Source organism: Paroedura picta, chromosome 13 (genome assembly GCF_049243985.1).
Source record: "Paroedura picta isolate Pp20150507F chromosome 13, Ppicta_v3.0, whole genome shotgun sequence".
Classification (NCBI taxonomy): Eukaryota; Metazoa; Chordata; class Lepidosauria; order Squamata; family Gekkonidae; genus Paroedura; species Paroedura picta.
This window is the reverse complement of record NC_135381.1, coordinates 31,089,933-31,111,802: the sequence shown is the minus strand read 5'-3', so window position 1 is coordinate 31,111,802 and position 21,870 is coordinate 31,089,933.

Below are 21,870 nucleotides of genomic sequence, written 5' to 3'. Positions count from 1 at the left end.
TCATAAATGGTGATGCACATGGAGCAATACATAGGCGGCTGCACATGTAGACATTTAAATGTAGGCATTTTAATAAATGCTATATGTCTATGCTTCTATGCATATGCATTACAATGAATAAGTAGTACCTTTTTAAAAACAAAAACATTTACAGCCATCGTGGGACCTTTAAACACCAACCAGATATGCTGGGTGGAGATTGGTTGCCTACAGTGAGTGACGGGCCACTGCGGGTCCTGTCTATGGTGCATTGCTCCCCCTTCTGCCTTTTCCAACCGCTACTGAGGAAGGTAAAACATGCAAAAAGGCAGCTGGAAACGGTGAGATGGCTTGAAGAGGAGGCGGGCTGGTGAGGCACGATATACTATCACACATATGCATGCAGAATATGTGCCACTATTTTGACCGATGTGTGGAAAAGCCCCTAATGGTGGAGAGAAATTCAACTGAAGAGAATCTTAAAACATCTCTGAAACTGGCTTTTGTCTAGGATACCAGTAAACATGTGGATATGGAAGAGGAAAGAGATTTTTTTAATGTGTTGTCCTATGCAAAAGAGTCCTTTAAACTTACATCTATTGTACATTCTATGTCAAATCATTTATGTTTTAGCAGCTTAACTCCTCACTGGCATTATGCCCCCTTTTGATTTTCTAATATCTGTTTGCCTAATGTAGAATAGGAAGGCAAGATATGCAACTTAATGGCAGTAGCCTCTGACCCTCCCCTCCCTTCCCCTCGATACCTTGGAATAATGACATGCAAAGTAGGTAAACAACATATGCTGGCTCCCTTTGCCAGATTTAAAATGGGCACCAGGGGAGAAGCAACTCCAAGGCAGAGTTGCTGCTGTGTTGATTATCCATTCTAATCAATTGCCCACCAGAGCCAGATAACATCCGTGTCTAAATCCTTAACAAGTTTCTCGTCTCCTTTTTTCAAGACAGGATACAATCAATCCAGGGGATTCTTTGTTTTGTATTTAAAGCCATCCATAGGATACGGGCAAACCAATCAACAAAGGGAGATTGAGTAAACTACTTCACTTACTTTCTCAACTGGATGGGGTGAGGGGCAACATGTCCCTAAAACCTTTGTTCAGCTAGTAGTTATTGGACATTACTTTGCATCCCAAACTGTTTGCTGATTCAGCAGGCCTGCTGTATGGTAGAAAGTACAATTTGCTGCCCTTTGGAGTGTACTTGTTTGATAAGCACTTACACAGAAGTAATGTTTATGGATTTGAACTGACCTAATCTCAAGACTGGGAGGAAGAATTGAGAGACGTTTGCCAATACTGCCTGTGTAAATACTTGGAGATGTGTGTGTGTGTGTGTGGGGGGGAGCATGAAAGCAAGCTGTTTTTGGACCTTGTCAGCAGCTTATGGGGGACTGGCACAATAGCTGCAGTATGGCCCCGTGAGATGGCATAAGGTGGTGTAGACCCCAGACTATTGGTCATTCCTGCAAGGGCATCATCACTCCCACCAAATATTCTTACACTGGGAAACCCCGGAAACATTCTTCAGGCTTCAAAAAACCTGAGGTCTAGCATGATCATGTAGAATATGGTTGGGAAGCATAGCTGTGTACATGCTCACCCTCGCTCCAGGCCCATCACTGGCCATTTTGGGTGGGGGAGCAGGCTACAAGACCATAATATGGTCATAACACCCGATACATGTTGAACAAATGTTTAAACATATATTAAAAATTACCTTCCACCCATTCTGAAAATCCTTCTAGTCGGTCAAGAAATCCCAGGTTTTCATGAAAACCTGGTTGAGAAAACCTGATTTAGGGGGTTTACTCATCTGTTTGTTCACAATTTCATGCTATCTCCAAGGAAAGCAGAATAATATTTTAACCTTCTACTGTCTACATGAAGCAGTTAAGTACTGGGCTGTACATCACTTGTGCATCACTTCATTTTTTATTGGCTTGTGACTCATCTCATGATGACTGCATACATATGTAAACCAGTCATATCCTCATGTGTATTGTTGAATGACTGCAATGTCAAAAAAGCATTTTGCACATCCTGCTGATCAAATGCTGATGGCAGACCACGTTCCACGATTTCCACAGGATGCTTTACACAAGAAGTGCATTCACATATTCAGGAATGAATCATCAAAAGGCTAGTTCAAACACACAGGTACATCATGGACCAGCCTTTAGTGACTCATCAAAGACTCTGGAAGATTTCATTGCCAAGCAGGGAGTGTGATTATTATATTTTGAAGCACAAAGTTCTTTCCATTTGTCTCATACTGAATCACCAATGCTCTCAGGGCTGACTGTTTTTGATAATTCTTGAATCATCCCCCAGCAAAAAGTAACAGAGCTATTTTGGGAGGAATCTTTGAGTGTTGTTAATTTTGCAATCAGAGGAAGAGAGTGGGCATGGGCCGTTCAGCTTGGATAAACGGAAAAGTACCGAATCAACCTAAGCTGAACTGCTCATTCCCTGCATTCAGCTGGCCGGAATCAGTGTGACTGAATTGTGATTGAGTCACAATTCAGCCATCCAAATGCATCCTTCTCACTTCTAAGGCAGCACCAGAGAAGGTGTGTGTGTGGGGGGGCATGTGCAGAAGATAAGCAGAAGATGACTGGGGAGGTTTTGAAATAGAGCAGATAGGGCACCTTTCATCAACAGCTGATGGACACGCTGGGTGCAGAACCATCAGTTCACCTATCAGCTCCATTTCAATGTTCCTTCCTTGTTATATTTCCAACAGAGGAGGCATTGAAATGGAGTGGGTGGGGCACCTGCCATCACCGGCTGATCTGCACACTGGCTAGTGCATCCATCAGCTAATAAAGAAGAAGAAGAAGAAGAAGAAGAAGAAGAAGAAGAAGAAGAAGAAGAAGAAGAAGAAGAAGAAGAAGAAGAAGAGTTGGTTCTTATATGCCACTTCTCTCTACCCGAAGGAGGCTCAATCGCCTTCCCTTTCCTCTCCCCACAACAGACACCCTGTGAGGAAGGTGAAGTTTAGAGAGCCCTGATATTACTGCTCGGTCAGAACAGCTTTATCAGTGCTGTAGTGAGCCCAAGGTCACCCAGCTGGCTGCATGTGGGGGAGGAATGGGGAATCAAGCTCAGCTTGCCAGATTACAAGTCAGTTCTCCTAACCACTACATCAAGCTGGCTCTCTTGATGAAACCCTGAAACTTTTCAGATTCAGCTAAATCAATTCAGCTGAATCCAAAAAAAACTAAAGGAGAATTTGTGCCTTTCAGATAAGGCCAAATCATGTCTGGCTGATTCCAAAATCGTATGATTTTTTTTTACACGTGACTAGAAGAGAGACATCGGCATTATTGTAATGGTAAGCAAAAATAAAATTTAATTAGCTTTGTATGTACTGATGCAAACCAAAGCCCAGCCAAGTAAGTGCCTGTGTCTCCACATGTCAAACAGCAGGAAAGGTTTTTGTATTAAATTGGGAAAAAGACTGATAATTAATGGAGACCAACCAACTATTCTGCTTAATGGCTCAGATACTCATTTGGTCATGCTACTACACTGAATAAGGTAATATCGTATTATATATTGAGAGACATAAAATGGTTGTTTTAAGGGCTATTATAAAGAATTAAAGTGGGCTATGAATTATGACAACAGTTTAAGCAGACTCTTTTTAAAATGGAGCCACAAGAGCATTAGAAATTAATGAAATGATAGTCTATTTCCAAAATTTAACAAAACTATAGACAAGATTGGTTTCTGTCCTCCATTAATCTGTCACTGTGAATTGGTAAAAGATTGAAATGAGATGATGATGAGCCTTTACATTATCCTTATTCCAAGGGGTTTATGGCAGCATATATGGTTCATCTCCCTTCCATGTGGTTGGCTAAGGCTGACAACCCTAAGGTCACCCTGTAAGCTTCTGAGCTGATTAAGGATTTAATGGGAGACTACCAAAGAAATCAAGGGTTGCTACACAGAGGCAAGCAATGGCAAAAAAAAAAAATCTCTGTATGTGTCTTGTCTTGTAAGATCTATGGGGCCACATTAAGTTATCTACAAATTGACAGCACTTTTCACCATCCTGTGGATGTTGATTTAGGGTTGTTCAGTCTGACCCAAAACAGCTGCCTTGGTGCAAGATCACAGCCGGTCTGGTGACATACCAGTTCAGGGTGGTCCAAGCTGCCCCCACCCACAAAAAAAGCCAGAGCCGAAGTACCCTGCCATAACGCCAAGGTGGCCACTTTGGAGCAGTGGTCACAGTGAATGGGACTTAGCTCAGGCTCAGCCTGGGAAGAGGTCCATTGCACTGCTGCTGTGCTGCCACCATGCCATGTGCTGTCACAGCTGTCTCAGTCTGTCCCCCCCCCCGACAGTGCACTGATGCACTGCGCCACTGATGCACCACACTGGTGCAGCTGTCTCCCCCTGCCCTGCCTCCCCCATGGTGTGTCATGCCATGGTTCTCCCTTGGTGCCTCAGACTGCTTTGCTTCAGACACTTTGACCGAGGTGAAGAAGTCCAAGGCGGCTTCAGCTGAGGCTAACTCAGTCTGAGGCAGTGTTGGCTGAATCCGGAGCTGTCCGGATTGGAACTGCTGCGCACAACCCTCGTCGGTATAGTACAATAACCCCCCTCTTTCCATAAAAATTTAGGGTGACTATAAAGAAGAAAGGCCTGTACTTTAGACAGAGAGAATTTAATTTACCTAAATATCTCCTGGTTGCTTTCATGGTGATTTCTGCTATAAAATTTGAGATAGGTGTCTCACCAGTTCAGTAATCCAGATGGCTCTGCCAAGACATTTTCCTGAAATCTGATATGGTATTGTAGATACAATGTTATGCAGAATGTCTGTAGAGTTTTTTGTGACAAGATACAAACAGAGCAGGACTTCTTTGGTGGTCTTCCATCCAAATTCTAACCAGGGCTGGCCCTGCTTAGCCTTAGATACCTGATGAAATCATGCTAGCAAGGGCAATCCAGGTATGGGTCAAGGCTCACATTTTATCTATCTTTGTGTCTGTCTGTCTGTCTGTCTGCCTGCCTACCATCTATTTGTTTAATTTATATACTGCCCTCCCTAGCGGCTCAGGGTGGTATACAACAGCAACAGGAACAAACAAAAGTACATTAATTTTAAATAAATATGAATTACACCATAAAAACACTGGGCCATTCCGCACAGATTCTTTGTAGCAGGAGTGTGGCAAATTGAAATCGCTACAAAAATGCGGTTATGCACAACGTCGTTGACAATCTGTGACACTCCTGAAACCGATCCGCAAAAAGCGCTTCGTTGTAGTGCTTTCAGGGAAATCCCAAAAAGTGGATTCACCCTCCGGAAAGTGCTACACTCTTGCAACCAATCTGCAACACTAGCAGGAAAGTTCTGTGCGTTACCATTGTTGCGGTTTCTGCAAAGTCCCTCCCCCTGGCTCTCTCCTCTGATCTTCCGGCGAAGCGATCGCCATTTTTTTTCTCAGACCGAGCAGAGATCAACGCACCAGTGAGCCTTTGTTTACCCAGTGAGGCTTTCCTGGCTGCAGTCCCTCCCCAGAGCTGTTTTAAGTCACCAACCACCACACAGCCCCGTTTGCTGGTTTATTTTCCCTTTATTTTTCCCTTTATTTTCGGCCGAAAATCGCACCTGTGCGGGGGGGGGGTTATTTTTTTTCACTTGGGGGGAGCGTGGCAATGATGAAACGGCAGCTCAAACACCACCTGCTAGCTAGATTGGTCTCTCCGTTGCAACAAATCAACACAGATTCATTGCAACGTGTTTTTTTTTTTAAACCTGCCTTAAAGGGAAAGGGGCTTTTCAGGAGCATGATAACGGCCGCCCATTGGCTGCTCATTGGATTGACGGCCAAGGGCGGGACAAAGCTCGGCAATATCACTTCCTGGCTAGCGATTTTTGCCAAGACCGGAAACCTATGGGAAATGATAGAAACAAATGTGAGAAGTAAAATCTCTGGGTTTCTCCTCAGAACTCTTGCTGAGTCTGGGATATCATCAGGCCGAAGAAGTCATTAAGTAAAGGTTAATGGATATAGAACATCAACAAGACCTAGCCTGTAACCCAACTCTTATTGTCAGTGAATTCAACAGATATTTGTCCTCTTCTATGACATATTTAACTAAACCTGCAGTACCTAGTCACAGGAAGGCCTTTCCATTAGCACACTGTAACACCCTTCCCTCAGGTGTAATAGAAGGAAGATATAGGAAAATACCTTATTCTGAGAGGAAATGCTCTGTGGACATATACAAACAATTGAAATCATACTTTTTAAATGTCATTATTATAATGACATAGTACCAGTTTCATCCCTCCATAGGTATGCAGTTTTCCAGGGCATTCAAGTCAATATTAGAGTTCCTTGTGATTCACAGATAAAAAATGTGCTTTAACATATAGTGTTACCAGGTTCTGTGCATCGACATTGAAAATTTGTAGTAGAATTATTTCTGCTAAATTATTCTGTGAGCTCTAATCTTGTAGAGTTCATCATTTGTTTGGACTATATGTTTATATACTTATTATGTGTTATATCTACTACGTTAAGCATAAAAAAAAACTTTGGTGTTAATTTACTGTATTCCATTTACCTATGCTAGTCTATGGCCATATTAAAGATCTACTACAACTATGATATTTGTTGTTGTTAGTCGTGAAGTCCTTAGTAAAAGGCGAAAGACTTATGCAATCTGAAGAGAAACAACATTACATTCTCACTTGCCCATTGTATACAGAACCTAGGGCTAAATTTCTTGCTGGCCTACTAGATGGGCTAAATGATAAATCCGACCAGGAAAAACTTGTCTTTTTGTTAGCAGATACTAATTCATTTGTTTCTAACAAAATATCATTATTTGCCCTCGGAGCAAAGAAAATAAGGGCCAAATTGGTCCTGCAGAGAGCAAATACCTAGAATAGCTATAGGATAGGTGGACGTATCTGGAAATGTTCTTATGATGTTAAGTAATTATTTTCTGAGATGGCACATTCTCTTATTTACTTTTTTATTACTGGTTTGAAATGTTTTAAATCCTTTTATATTTACCTTTTGTATTGTAAAGGCCTATGGCTATATGCAATAAAATCTGAATTGACTAGTTGCAAAGTCGTGTCCGACCCATTGCGACCCCATGGACAATGATCCTCCAGGCCTTCTTGTCCTCTATCATTCCCTGGGGTCCATTTAAGCTTGCACCAATTGCTTCAGTGACTCCATCCAGCCACCTCATTCTCTGTCGTCCCCTTCTTCTTTTGCCCTCAATCGCTCCCAGGATTGGGCTCGTCTCCAGGGAGTCCTTCCTTCTCATGAGGTGGCCAAATAAAATCAAATGGATCTTATCAGTTGCCATTCAGCACAGTTGCCTGTGTGTCTTGTGCCTTTTTGTGTCCATGTGCTTTCCAGCCTATTTCTCCATCTGCACTTATTTAATGGGTATGTTGAGAGGATTAAAAACTCTCTCTTGCCTAAGCTGGCATAACCATAACTCTCACAATGAAAATAGCTAGGGAAACCAAATTAAAATGAGGATCATTAAGGGCTAAACATGTGCATCTACTTAACATAAATCATATTGATTATCATAATCATACACAGCTAAGGACCTGTTTATCTTACTTTAAGTATTTGATGTGTCAAAGAATTAGTGGCACAACAAAAGAATGTTTTAAAAGCACCACATGTTAGTAACATTTTAATAATACTTTTCTACCCCCAAGCCCACACCAGTGTTCCATTCACAACTGGCAAAAAGCAGTCAGGCTTGGATTTGAGTTTATTATTTCTTTTAATTATTGTTTTATTTTGAAAGGATCAGGTGATTTCCTAAAGCTAGATGGAATGAAAATAGAGCATGGTGGTGGAAAATGCTGTAACCTTGCAGCTGACATATTACAATCGCATACAATTTTCAAGTAGGGTTGCCAGACACCAATGGATGGCTGGAGATTTTCTGGAATTACATCTGATCTTCAGGCAACAGAGATCAACCCGGAGTAACCAGCTGCTTGGAAAGTGGACTCTGGCATTACACCCCATTGAAGTCCCTCCCCTCCCTAAATTCCGCCCTCCTCAGCTTCACCCTCAAAAATCTATAGATATTTTCTAACAGGATCTGACAAACAGAAGTGGTTTGCCATTGTTTGCGTTTGTGTGGTGACCCGGGGTATCCTTGGTTGTCTCCCATCTAGATACTTACCATGGTTGACTCTGTTTAACCTCCAAGGTTAAATGAGATCAGGCTAGTCTGGGCCATCCAAGCCAGCAAATAGATAATTGATTGCCTCACTGATTGGAAACATTCCCCCTGAAAGATTGATGCAACCTTTTAATTTGGATAATTGAGTGGAAATTGTCTGGATGCAAGCCCCCATGCTTCAGAAGTTCCCCTATATCCAGGGCAATGAACAGGAGGGTTGGGAATGGTCAAGCTGAGTAAAGTCCTCCTGTAAGGATAAGCTCTCCTGTCAGAATCCCCCGTGTATGTCTGCCATGATTTTATCTCTGTAGTCATTGAATGGGTCCACCTAGCCTGACCGGTATGCCCTGAGATAACCCAGATGCTTTCCTGCTGTTGTATTTTATGAATGTTTAAGGCAGTGGTCCCCAACCTTTTTATCACTGGGGACCGGTCAACGCTTGACAATTTTACTGAGGCCCAGGGGGGTAGTCTTTTGCTGAGGGATGTCGTCACCTGAGCCCCTGCTCCACTTGCTTTCCCGCCAGTGCCCCTAACTTCCTGCCGCCCACTGGGGGGCACTGCCAGCAGCAGCTGCACAGTTCCATGCCGAGGGGGGGCACCAGCCATGGCAGCCACTGGAGAGCACCAAAGGTGAGCTGGCGGCAGAGTGGCAGGGCAGCCCCCGAGGCAGCAGCCGGGGAGGAGGATGAGGAGGAGCCACGGCTCGGTACCGACTGATCCACGGACCGGTCCCGGTCTCCAGACTGGGGGTTGGGGACAGGGAATGTCTAGTTGAAATCAGAATCATGTTTCTTGCTTGTCTCCTCTGTGTTGGAATTAATCCTTTTTTTTCCAATTCAGGATGAACAGAACAGGGAAACAGGCTTTCTAAGCATTCTACTCGACAACTTCTCAGTAGGACAACTGAAGATAATTCACTAGTTCCCCTGAAGGTGGATGGTCACTTCCCCTGAGGCCTCAAGGAAAAGTGGCATAGAAATTTAATAAATAAATAAAATAAATAAATAAATAAATAAAAGCTAAATATTCCAGATACAGAAAGCAATACTGTGTAAATTGCTTTACAGTAAATCGTTCTCATTTGTTCTGTTTCCGAATGCTGTTTGCTTCCTTCCTCCCCTTCTTCCTTGTCTGCTTCTTTTCCCTTTTGACATATGCAATGAAAAGTGAGATGACAAAGCAAAAATGAGCAAGATCTATATTATTTTGAGGCTGTTCCATCTGCACGCAGTGGGGAATTTGCTATGAATATGTTAGACATGGCAGGGTAGAGAAAAATAAGTGCCCAGTTGCAGCCTGGTATTTGTACTTAATTCTTGGTCACATGCTGGGGCCTAACTTCACCCGTCTTTCTACTCCACAGGGTGCCGGATTGTGACTTTGATGATTAGTTTCTTGAACTGTACCCATAGACTAATGGATTAATTACAACAGTATTTTTTTTAATACCATAATATATCTGTTCCCTTAAACCTCAGCTGTTATTCAGCTATTATTTGCAAGACCAAAGCAGGGTTCTTAAAAATAACACAGTCAAGTAAGACATTATGGAAGAACATTATTAAAAAATGCCCCCCCCCCCAAAAAAAGCAGGTTTTCAGTCCTCCAGCAGCCCCAAACTTTGGGCCCGGCATAGGTCCAAGAGGTTTATTCTTTCAGGACACTGTCAGCACCAAAGATCATAGGTATTGAGTGTGTAGGACTTGGATGGGACTCAGTTGAGAGCTTTGCCATCTGGTTTGTATACTGCCCACAAAACTAACCACCAGATGTCCAGTTGGATCTATTGGAGGTGGCAGCTGCCTGGGCCTTGCAGTTCCCCAGACTTCTAATTCTGGGTCATTTCAATGTTCATGCAGACTTGCCAGCCTTGAGTCATATCCAAAATCTTCATCATTGGACTTTCCACTTATTACTATGATAGTTTCTTGGAAAGGGGGCTTTGCTTTCAGTTTGAAAGATCGTGAGGGAATACTACAGGAGCTACCACCCCTGGGTTTAGGGAATGGCATGGTGATTGGGGACTGGGGCCAATTCCTCTATTGTAATAAATGTAAAGAGAGCCAGTTTGGTGTAGTGGTTAGGAGTGCGGACTTCTAATCTGGCATGCTGGGTTCAATTCTGCGCTCCCCCACATGCAACCAGCTGGGTGACCTTGGGCTCGCCACGGCGCTGATAAAATTGTTCTGACCGGGCAGTGATATCAGCGCTCTCTCAGCCTCACCCACCCCACAGGGTGTCTGTTGTGGGGAGAGGAACGGGAAGGCGACTGTAAGCCGCTTTGAGCCTCCTTCGGGTAGGGAAAAGCGGCATATAAGAACCAACTCTTCTTCTTCTTCTTCTAAATTCAGGATACAGTATCATGCAGATTATCTTAATGAATATATAAAGAACAATAGAATCCCTAGAGGTTTGAGGATCCAGAATTTTCTAACCCATTTCATGGATAATGAGAGATTCAAGGAAAAGTGAGCAGAAATGCTTACTAAATGTTCCATATATTTATTTAATACTGTCTTGAGAGCCCGTTGCATCCAGGAAAACAAAGGGCACTAGCGGGGGCCCCCAGAGGGGGCTTTTGTTCTAGTTCATGGCTGGACCGATGGCCTCACAGCCAGCAAGGCTTGGGCATGGCGGTCAACGTTACCAGTGTAGGCAGTCATTCTGGCACATGATAGCTGAGATGGGTGAGCACAGCCGGCGGTGGCTGGCTTGATGTGGAGGCAGGATACCAAGAAAGTGAGCCTCTAAGCGGCTGGGTCAACGGCGCTGCAGGTGGTTGGGCCAGCGCAGGCACCGGCATCTGGCTCGATCTGGAGCAGAGGCATGAGACCATGGGAGCGGCCTTCTCCACGGCTGGGCATGCTGTGTGTTACAGTTTTGAAAAAAAAATTATTTCTGTCATCGCCTGCACATGTGTCCACCTATTCGTTGCTCCAGGAAATTAGCCATTTTTACAAAGAAATTCCTGTTCCCAGGAACAAGGAAGTGGGAGGCAGGTGCAAGGGTGGGATGAAGCAGGTGACTTTAGTGCATTTGAACATCCATACCTTCCTTCTGCTGGTTGCTTTTTAGGGTAGTAATCCATTTTATGCGATTCCTGAACACACGCTTTAGAATGGAGTATGTAGTGAGCAGTTTGCTGCCCAGATGCTGGATGTGGGTTGACATCATACAGCCGGACTATAATGACTACAATAGGTAAGCATTTCACTATATTTATTGGTGTGGAAAAGCTTGTATATTCCAAGAGGTCATTGCCACTTGGGCATGGAAATTAGGCTGTATCCTGTGGAATGTTATTCCATACTTTCATGGGATCCCATCGAGCAGTGATATCAGAGCTCTTTCAGCCTCACCCACCTCACAGGGAGAGGAAAGATAAGGTGACTGTAAGCCGCTTTGAGACTCTTCCGGGTAGAGAAAAGCGGCATATAAGAACCAACTCTTCTTCTTCTTCTTCTTCTTCTTCTTCTTCTTCTTCTTCTTCTTCTTCTTCTTCTTCTTCTTCTTCTTCTTCTTCTTCTTCTTCTTCTTCAAGTTACAGTTGGAAGGTATACAATGCACAAACCTAACAGAAGTAAAGCAAGGTCAGTGGCTAGAGGAAAGACCTTTTAAGAACTTATGTATTTTATTTTATTTATTTAGATATTTATACCCCACTTTTCTCCCCAGTTTGGATCTAAAGCAAGTTAGCACATTGTTCTCCCTCCTCTGTTTTATGCTTACAGAATCACCCTGTGAGGCAGGTTAGACTGTGAATGGCTGGCTTAAGGTCTATGGCAGAGTGAGGGTTCTGTAGGACTCCTCGATTTAAGCTGCTCTAACCACTATTTACACTTCTGTCTCTACTGTTTCAACAAGAGTTTGAAACTTGCAGAGGATGGAGCTTGCTCATCATTCATCCCCAACACTGACAAATCCATTTAAAATAAAGACAATATCAGACATTTAACTGGAAAGAGCAGATAAAGGTAAAGGTAAAGGTATCCCCTGTACAATTACTGGGTCATGTCTGACCCTTGGGGTGATGCCTTCTAGCGTTTTCATGGCAGACTCAATATGGGGTGGTTTGCCAGTGCCTTCCCCAGTCATTACTGTTTACCCCCCAGCAAGCTGGGTACTCATTTTACCGACCTCGGAAGGATGGAAGGCTGAGTCAACCTTGAGCCGGCTGCTGGGATTGAACTCCCAGCCTTATGGGCAAAGCTTTCAGCCGGCTGCCTTACCACTCTGTGCCACAAGAGGCTCTTTGGAAAGAGCAGATACTGAAGGCTAAAAGTGAACCGAGCGCCACAAAAGGAAGGCATGATGTTAGTGTTATGACCATGCTTGTTGCAGGATGGTAGCCTTACCAATGAAATCCATTAGAGAAATCCATTACAGAAAACTTTTATTTTGATTGAAGCTTTTAAAGCAGCCTTTTTCAACCCTTTGACCATGGAGAAATCCCTGAAATAATTTTTTAGGCTTCGAGGAGCCCTGGAAGTGATGCCAACTCCCTTCCATACCTGCTGTAAGTGAGATGTCATCGGAAATCACTATCTGCCCTAACAGGCAGGCTTGAGAAGGACTGAGAGGGGAGAGACAGGAAGGCAGGAGTAGATGTGCAAGCTGCACCTTCTCCCAGGTTCAGAAACCATGAGAGAACTCACTCATGTTCAGGAGGGGAGCTAGGGAAGTGGCCAGTTCTGTAACTTGTGGCTGAGTCCATTAAGGAAAGAGGGGAAAGGCTGTGGACCCCAATTGAGCTCCCATGGACACCCACATGTTTGGGAATCCCTGTTTTAAAGAAATAACAGTGTTCTCCTTGCCATAAGTGCAATTTTTCTGCAAAAGGAAGGGAGGAGCCATCCCTTTCAGAAACATCAAGTGTCTGCAATGAACTGAATATTAGTTTATAATTTCCCCAAAAAAACTTTTTGAAATTTGAATGCTATACACCCCACTGTTTCTAAAGCTACTAAGTTTAATTAAGAGCAATGTGATTTATGCACCTGCAGATAAAAGCCATAAAATAATCTCATTATCAAGCCACTATATCTTGTAATTAATTGCAATTTTAGTTCCATAATTAATTAACTCCTGTAAATAATGCTGAGGTGGAAATCAGGGTCCCACCATGGGAGTGGAGTTTTTGTGTGAGGGAGATAATGGGACACAAATCCATGAGTGATTATTGAAAGATCTCCCTGTGCTGGAATTCGTATATGGCAAAGATGTATGTTTTAATACTCCATTGAAAATGTCATCATGGTATGGCATTTATTCAAACTGAAAAATTAGACGTTTGAGATGAAAAGCTGGGTGGGGGTTGTATGTTACATCCTGGAGTGTTCTTGTCTTCTTGCTATTTATAATGTTTGCATATGTGGGCATTTGTAAAACATGCTGTTATATGCTGTCAATTGAATCAGATGGTTCTGAACTCATACCAAGAATTCTGATACGATTGGGTGGCTTGAAGGTAGATGGTGCCAGCTCTCCTACTGGGTGATGGATGGGGGGGGGGGGATAAAGGAGGTACTTTGTTCAACATTGGGCTGAAAAACCAAAAGTGACAACATTGTTCTGTGGGGATAATGAGGATAGGCTGGGTCCCACCTCTCCCTAACAGTGACCCATGAAAAATCCCAACATCTAAGAGAGGGATGGCATAAAATGTTTTACAGGTGGTATATGACTCCAAAAAACATAAGTAAAATCTCTCAAGAAACTAATGGTAAATGCTGGAGGTGCAAAAAAACATCGGATCCTTCTATCACATGTGGTGGACATCTGAACTAATTCAAAAATACTGGGTCAAAGTCCATGCAGAGATGCAGAATATCATGGAATTTAAATTCCCAATGAAAGCCAAATCTCTACTACTGAGTTTCATGCAGGGAAACTTGTCAAAGCAGCCAAGAGAAATTTTCTTCTATGCCACAGCAACAGCATGGTTAGTGGTTGCACAGAGATGGAAGCAACTGTCAGCACCAGAAGCAGAGTTATGGATGAGCAAATTAGAAAATCTAGTCTCAACAGCCAAGTTAACAAGTCTACTCCAAAAGGAGCCTACCAAATATATATAAATATAACTAGATAATAATACTTAATAGGTTAATTTGGGAATATAAATAATATTAGCAAGAAGAACAATTTATTATTATTATTATTATTATTATTATTATTATTATTATTATTATTATCTAGTTATATGTATATAATTTTGTATTTTACTTGATGAATATTTCAATGTTTTATATGCCGTTAAAGGATGATATGATATATGATATGACATTCAGATTTTGTACTCGTCTTATGCACCTTTCCTTTTCCTCTGGTGTATTTATTTTGCAACTACAATCTTTTTAAAATGTGCTTTTCTAAATTGAGGTAGAATAATTTGGGAATAGAAATGATATTAACAAGAAGAACAACTCATGCCATGACCACATTTTTGATGGTACATGGACTGCAATAATATACAAGGAATGAAATCTTAAAAACGTCAAAAATGTTTTAAACAAATATATTTGTATTAAAAGGACAATAGTAAAAGATATGCAATATAGTTTTGGCACACTTCGCTTCACAAGGACAGTGCCTGTCTGAATAAGGCATTTTTTGGAATCTCTGACAGAATTGCTGATAGCAACACACTAAATCTAGCAAGAAAAAAAAAACCTCTGTGTTTTTATTATTATTATTATTATTATTATTATTATTATTATTATTATTATTGAATTTATATCCCACCTCCCCCTGGAGGCTCGAGGTGGGTCACATAAAAACCAATCCCCTAATACAATAAAAGCACAATAAAACATAATACAACTAATACAAAAGTTACAACAAGAACGGCGGCAAAATTCAATATAGCTAACCCAATTCCACACCCCCTAAGAAGGGATGTGGTATACTTAAATATGTGGTATCCTTAAATATAATGCCACCCCAGCCTCAATCATATGCCTGGTGGAAGAGCTCCATTTCAAGCAGTTGGCAGTTGAAATTGATGACTGGCAATAGACAAACTAGGGGGCAGGTTACCTAGTGGATCCAGTCCTGAGCTAGGAGTGGCGGAGACCCATTGTTATAACCCCAGGGCTTTACCCTAGCCTCAACCAAACACCTGCTGGAAGAGCCCTATCTTATAGGATTTGCGGAACCCCAAGAGGTCTATCAGGGCCTGCAGCTCTTTTGGGAGCGCATTCTACTAGGACAAAGAAAGCCCTGGCATTTCTCAAGGCCAGGCACGCTCCCAGGGGCTTTGGGACCATCAGCAGATTCATACACACAGAGCAAAGTGCCCTGCAGGGGCATAAAGAGGTAAGCGGTCCCACAGGACCCAAACCACGTATAGCCTTAAAGGTCAAAACAAATACCTTGATCTTGATCCAGATCCAGATTGGCAACCAATCCAGCTGTCTCAGCAACAGCTGGACATGGACCCTCCAAGATGACTTAGTAAGGATCCATGCAGCTGCATTTTGTACCAACTGTAATTTTTGGGTCAGAAATTACAGGTAGACCCACATAGAGTGAGTTACAGAAGTCCAATCTGGAAGTGATCGTTGCATGGATCACTGTGGCCAGGCATTCTGAGGACAGGTAGGGCGCTAGTTGCCATGCCTGGCATAGATTAAAAAATGCTGCCTGGGCTACCTTCATGACCTGAGCCTCCATGGATAGTGAATACAAAGAGAGAAAGAAAAAAACCTATGCCAAGGCTACTTTAAATTTTACTAAAATTATTACAAAATAAATGAAGTAAAGGGTTCTTCGTTCTTGTTTGTTTATTCTCGTATAGGATCCAACCAGAACAGTTTCTAGATATGTCCTGTTTTCAAATGGAAATTTTCCTCAATGGTTGTCTTTTGCATGTAAATATCATGAATATCCAAATAGTGAAATTGAACCTCTATTGAATAATATAGCATATATATCGGCCTTTGGCTCTTCAAAATGGGGGTGCTAGTAATACCATATTAGTTGGTATTACTCGTCATGAGTCTTTTGCCACATTCGCTGTAGCCACCTCTTCCTCTCCCATAGCTCTGAGGAGAACCATGGAGTCTGTTTGAGGTGAGGGCAGAGAAGTGACTGAGGAGCAATCTTGTCAATGGCGGCCAGCAGGTAGGAATGCGAGTCCTCCACCAAGGCCTCCAATGGTACACCAGAGCACATTGAGTGCCACAAAGCATTCAGGAATCCTTTGGATTCCATAAGTCTCTGCAGGTGGACTAAAATATGCCCATCACCCAAACAGGGAGGGGTTGGTATTCTTAGCTGAACCTTCAGGGCATGGTGGTCCAACCATGGAACGATGTTATTTGCTAATAATTTCTTTTTAATGTCAGGGAAGCATGCATACACCATAAAGTCATTGCTGGGGAAAACCTGGAAGTGATGGTGGGCAGCTCTGGGAATTGCTGGAAACGTTCCCCATTAATTCCCCATTAATTTCTAGAGCTATCTGCTCTAGTTTTTCTCAGAAATAATATCAAAGGGCACTTTAATGTCATGTGGCCTCCAAGTCCCTCTCCCCCTAAATTCCACACCCAAAAAAACAAGCAAGTCCCTCTCCCCCTAAATTCCACACCCAAAAAACAAGCAAGAGCTAGTCTTCAAGCAAAGGTTGGATACACACTTTTCTTGGATGCTTTAGGATGCTTAGGGCTAATCCTGCGTTGAGCAGGGGGTTGGACTAGATGGCCTGTATGGCCCCTTCCAACTCTATGATTCTATGATTCTATGATTCTATGACAGTGGGGAAAGATTCAAGAAGCTCTGGACATGCATTACAGTTTCCCCAAGAATTCATGCTTTGTATTAACATGGATCAGACTTCTCACATGCTATCACTTCTTCCCAAGTTTCAAGGGCAATATAGAAGTTTCTCCTTTCTCCATTTATTTTCTGCAAAACAACCTTGTAAGTTAGAGTAGGCTCACAGTGAGTAATGCCATCAACCAGTGGAGATTTGAACTTGGGTCTCAGTAATACTGCATGCCGTTCAACAACATTGTAGTTATAAATGAACGTCTAGCATGTTATCACAGTGTGATATCAATACATAGCATTATTAGGATGCACTAAGGACATGAAATTTTAAAGTCTGGTTCAAAGCCCCCCTCCTTTTGTTTGTTTGTTTTCAGTGACTGCTTCCAGATTTTAGGGAAGGTTATCTCTGAGCCATTTAGGCAGGATCTGTGAGTCGTGACTTCATCTGAAAGTTAAGTCCATGCTGAGTTACTTTCAGACTCCCCAGGGGGAGAGAGCTTTGCTAGACGAATACCAAATAAACCTGGAGGTTATGCTATAAAAGAGCCTACATAATGCTCTGAGTTTCAGCAGGGAAATTACATAAGGATCACTTAAAGGATTTCTAAGAGTGTTTTTACAAAAAATTCTGGTAGTTACAAAGTCTAAGACTAGTCCTTTGAAACAGGAAAGGTGAAATAACATCCATTTAAAAAACTACACCTGTTACTCTAATTGCACAGGGCAAACTGGGTCACTTCTACCTGCCAAAAAGAACTGCCAGTTGCCTAAAAAGCTTGTTAACTTTTTTTTTGTAAGCACACCAAGGCTTTTTCTTCAGCCAATATTAAGTCATTCCGTTAATAACTATTATTTTCTTTTATCAGTTCATCAGTAGGACTGTAGCTTCCAGCGGTAGTTAATTTGGAACATCTCTTTTGGAATACCGACTGCCATTTTGGTCTGCTTGCCATTTCAAGATGACCTTTTTATGTGTGCTCAGTCTCTGGACCTCTCCCTCCACGTACATACCCACATACATATACACACAGCTCTTAAATGTTCAGCACATTTTTTTCTATTAGCATTTTCTGTGCAAGCTAGATATTGTAGATCAAAACGGAAGCCTGTGAAGCAATCTGATTCCTCCCAAGGGTCAATGTGCATCAGTGGCAGGTTCATTCCATCTTGCAGGTGTTACTAATTGGGCTTCTCTGCCTATATAGCCCTTATCATCGTCAAGGCCAGCCTTAGGAATGGGATAATTGGCTCATCATGAGAATCTGTGGATCATAGGATGGGGCAGGGAGAAGTAGAAGTGATGAGGTCATTTTCTAGAGGATTCCAGTAAGAACACATTCTGGTTGGATTGTCATCATCACCTGAAGCCAATTAGTGGAGGTTGGTGGGGGAGAATTATAATTAGGCTAAGAGCCAGAAAAGAAAGCTAGCTTGAGTTCTGATAGACCAAAGACCTGGACTATGTTATGCTTCTATTCTGCCATCTGGTTTTAGCGTGGTGTGTTGCCCAGAGAGAAATCCATTTCTAAATAGTATTCAAATAAACTATATTTTACAAGAATTGTTTTATTGTGTACACTCTGGGAGCTTAACAGGGTTCAGCCAAGGAATGCTAAAAGCTTATGAGGATCAGGGACTTGAAGGGATCGGTAAATTGAAGGGCAACAAACACTCTAGGTCTGCAGAGTGTTTGCTGTTTTGGTGAATCAAGATGGATAAGTTAGGCTAGATGGCAGCGGCAGAGTTACTGTGTACCTTGAAAAGTGTTGCAGACAGGGAGATTACCCTGGGTCAAGAATCAACCATACAGGTGAATTTCAGGAAGCATGGAAGTAGTTGGAGAGTCTTTAGCCCATGAACATTTGTGGCATGACAGAGAAGAAAAGCTATATATGGGAGCATCTGCAAGAGAACACAAGACAGAATGATTTATTGATACCTGCAGCAGATCAGAAGATAAAAAGCAAGAAAAGTACTTGGAAGATTTATTGACCTTTGAGGATGGTTGAAACACTTCAGCCAACAGACATCCCGGAGGCCAGTATTCGGTCCACAGAGAGCAGAGGGCAGAAGCAAGTATATGTTAGCCTGGGGCTCTGCTGAGGAACTGTAGCCAGGAGACTGAGAGAGGCCCAGCACAGCAGCTTGAAGAAGGCAAGAACTCTGCACAGCAAACTAGTGCAAGAGGTTGTGACACAGCAGCAGAAAATCTGCCTTGAGACCTGAAGGCCTAGTCAGGCTTTTATGGATTTAAAAAACACGACAGATCAATTTCCTGTTTAGTGACCATGGCCACAATTGAGAGAGGTTCCTTGAGTTTCAGGATGGAATGGATCCCCTACTATATTCCTCATCGATTGTGTCTGCACACCGCAAGGATATCTAAGGTGCCCGCATGCCTATGTGCATGGAGAGCTGAGTAACATGATAGGTGAGTTTTTGCAGAGCCTGGGACTATTAGCTGTTTAAAAGACTGATCAGGCAACAGGTTAACTTGTCTGAGGATAAGCAGAGACAAAGTTAAGTCCTTAGCCCAAAGCAACTTATTGTACTGGCTCTCAGACTCAGCCACAGGTTTCAGGAGAGAGAATTCAAAGATTAATTGGTCACATCAGAGATCCAGAGGTGCAGCCAAGCCAGCAAATGACATCTGAAGTGGATGGTCAAGGTTCCAGTTCAAGAACAGAATGTCCAAGAAGTCTGGCACAATTTCTGGCACGGATCAGGCAAGGTGGGTGTTGACATGAGCATTGCATACATTTGCATCCATGTAAGCCCAAGGTCTTAGCTCCCCATATAAGACTGATACCAGTGAGCTGTGAACACTCTCCTTGTTCTGCAAATTGCCAACATGTGGGCACTCCTTCTACATGATCCTAGTTTTCTTCTTCATGGCTGGCAGCAAGGACCCACAGCTGTTTTGGATGGGTTATCAGGCTTATAACTAGCAGCTGGCTATGAGTGGGGATGACCACTAGATTAATAGACTTGTGCTGGTACATCTGGCTCAGCAGCCAGCTTTTCAAACTCTCCAAGCTGAGCCTTTGCTTTGTGCTCCTTGGTTACCTTCTAGTTCTTTCCCCAAGGAATCTGAAGACTGCGGCTGACTTATGACACTTATGCTGCCTTTATGTCATACCTAGGCCAACTCCTAGAATCATTAGTAGAAGCCTCCCAGACCTACACACATGCCAGGTTACAAAGTATCTTGATCAGGGATCAATTATTCCAGGCTCAGCTGACATCACCACTTTAATTCAAGTCCACAATTAGGGTTATGCAAGGGGGTACCGTTCTGGTTCGATTCGAATCGGATGAACCCGATTCAGACTGATTCAGATCCGAATCGGGCCAATTTGGATCGATATGAATGGATTTGCATCGATTCGGAGCTATCCGAATCGATTCAGAGCCAATGCAAGTCAATGGAGCCATTGACTTGCATTGGAAATCCACTAATGAAACTCCAAACTCCTCAAAACACACGTCAAAATAACGACAAAAATCTTTGGAAGTCCTTATTGATTTCTAGTCACACACACTGTATCTTCTATTTTGAAGAATTTGTTTCGGATCACTTAATGGCAAAGTAAGAATAGCAGGAGAGATTGATATCAGATATCAGAAACCTTTATTTAACAAAACACAATCCAGAGAGAACAAAAACCAAATACTAAAGGAAACTTATACAAAGCCATATTTCTGCCTCAAAAAACGTTGGATATTTATTTTCAACATATTCCCAAGAGTAACTACAATTCTGGCAAGTTTGGAAGGATCTTGTTCAGAAAACGATTTTATAATGCGGGATTTGGGACTGCATTTGGAGTTTACATCTGCCAAATAGCAATGAATAGCAGCTCATTGGGCCAAAAGAGCTGGGCAATCCAATCCAATATGTATTAGAGTGTCTGGGACTTCACCACCATGTAAGCAGTATTTTTTCAGATACAGATATTTGGTGAAACCTTCCCCAAGTCACATTAGATGCGAAGGAATTTACTCTTGCTAGTAAGAGAGCCCTCCTAGATAAGTGGGAGTCCAGCGAAAATACATATGATGGCAAGGTTTTGGATTTTGGAAAAAGCCAAATAAGGTCTAGCCCAATACTTTTCAGTTTGAGTAGGATTCTGTTGTATCAACTCAAGACATAAGAATCACTTAATAGATCACTTAACAAGCTGCCCAAATTGGCAGAGAAATGAATTATCAGCCAATACTTAAATGTTAGTAGCTACACTTTTAAGGCCAAATGTTGCTGACCAAGTTCAGTGAGAATGGCTTAGTTGGCAATGCTTTTGGGTACCTCTAATAGAGATCTTAGAAACATGGAGTGAAGAGACTCCAGTTCATGGTTAAAATCAGTGATTCAGAATGGGGTGCCATATAACAATAGTGGGATGAATTTCATAGAATAAATATTATTGTTTCCCTTTGGATGGTAAAATTTGGTTTGTAAGACTAGGGATCCTTTCAGGGTCTTAACTATTTGCTTTCTATGAAAGGCCCATTTATTGTTACGGGATAGGTTGAGGCCAAGTTATTTGAGATGGTTTACTTGTTCAGTGCACTGATTTCCGACTTTCCAAGAGTATTTGTACCGGGTTTTCACAAATGCTATAATTTTTGTTTTTTCAAAATTTACCTTGAAGTCAATGTCTACTATCAAGGAGGGATTAACAAATATGAGATAATCAATATATGAATATGGGGGTTCTAAAAATTACTTTTAAATTTTTTGCATGCGCAAGAAGACTATTTTCACCAAGCCTATATTCTGACTTTTAAAAAAAGATGGCTTTGAAATGAGCAGTTGCCGATTATCCAAGTGTGAACCATGCACAGATTCATGTCAGCATACTAAAACAATTCCAAGGGGTGCTCCTGTGCACAATATATTT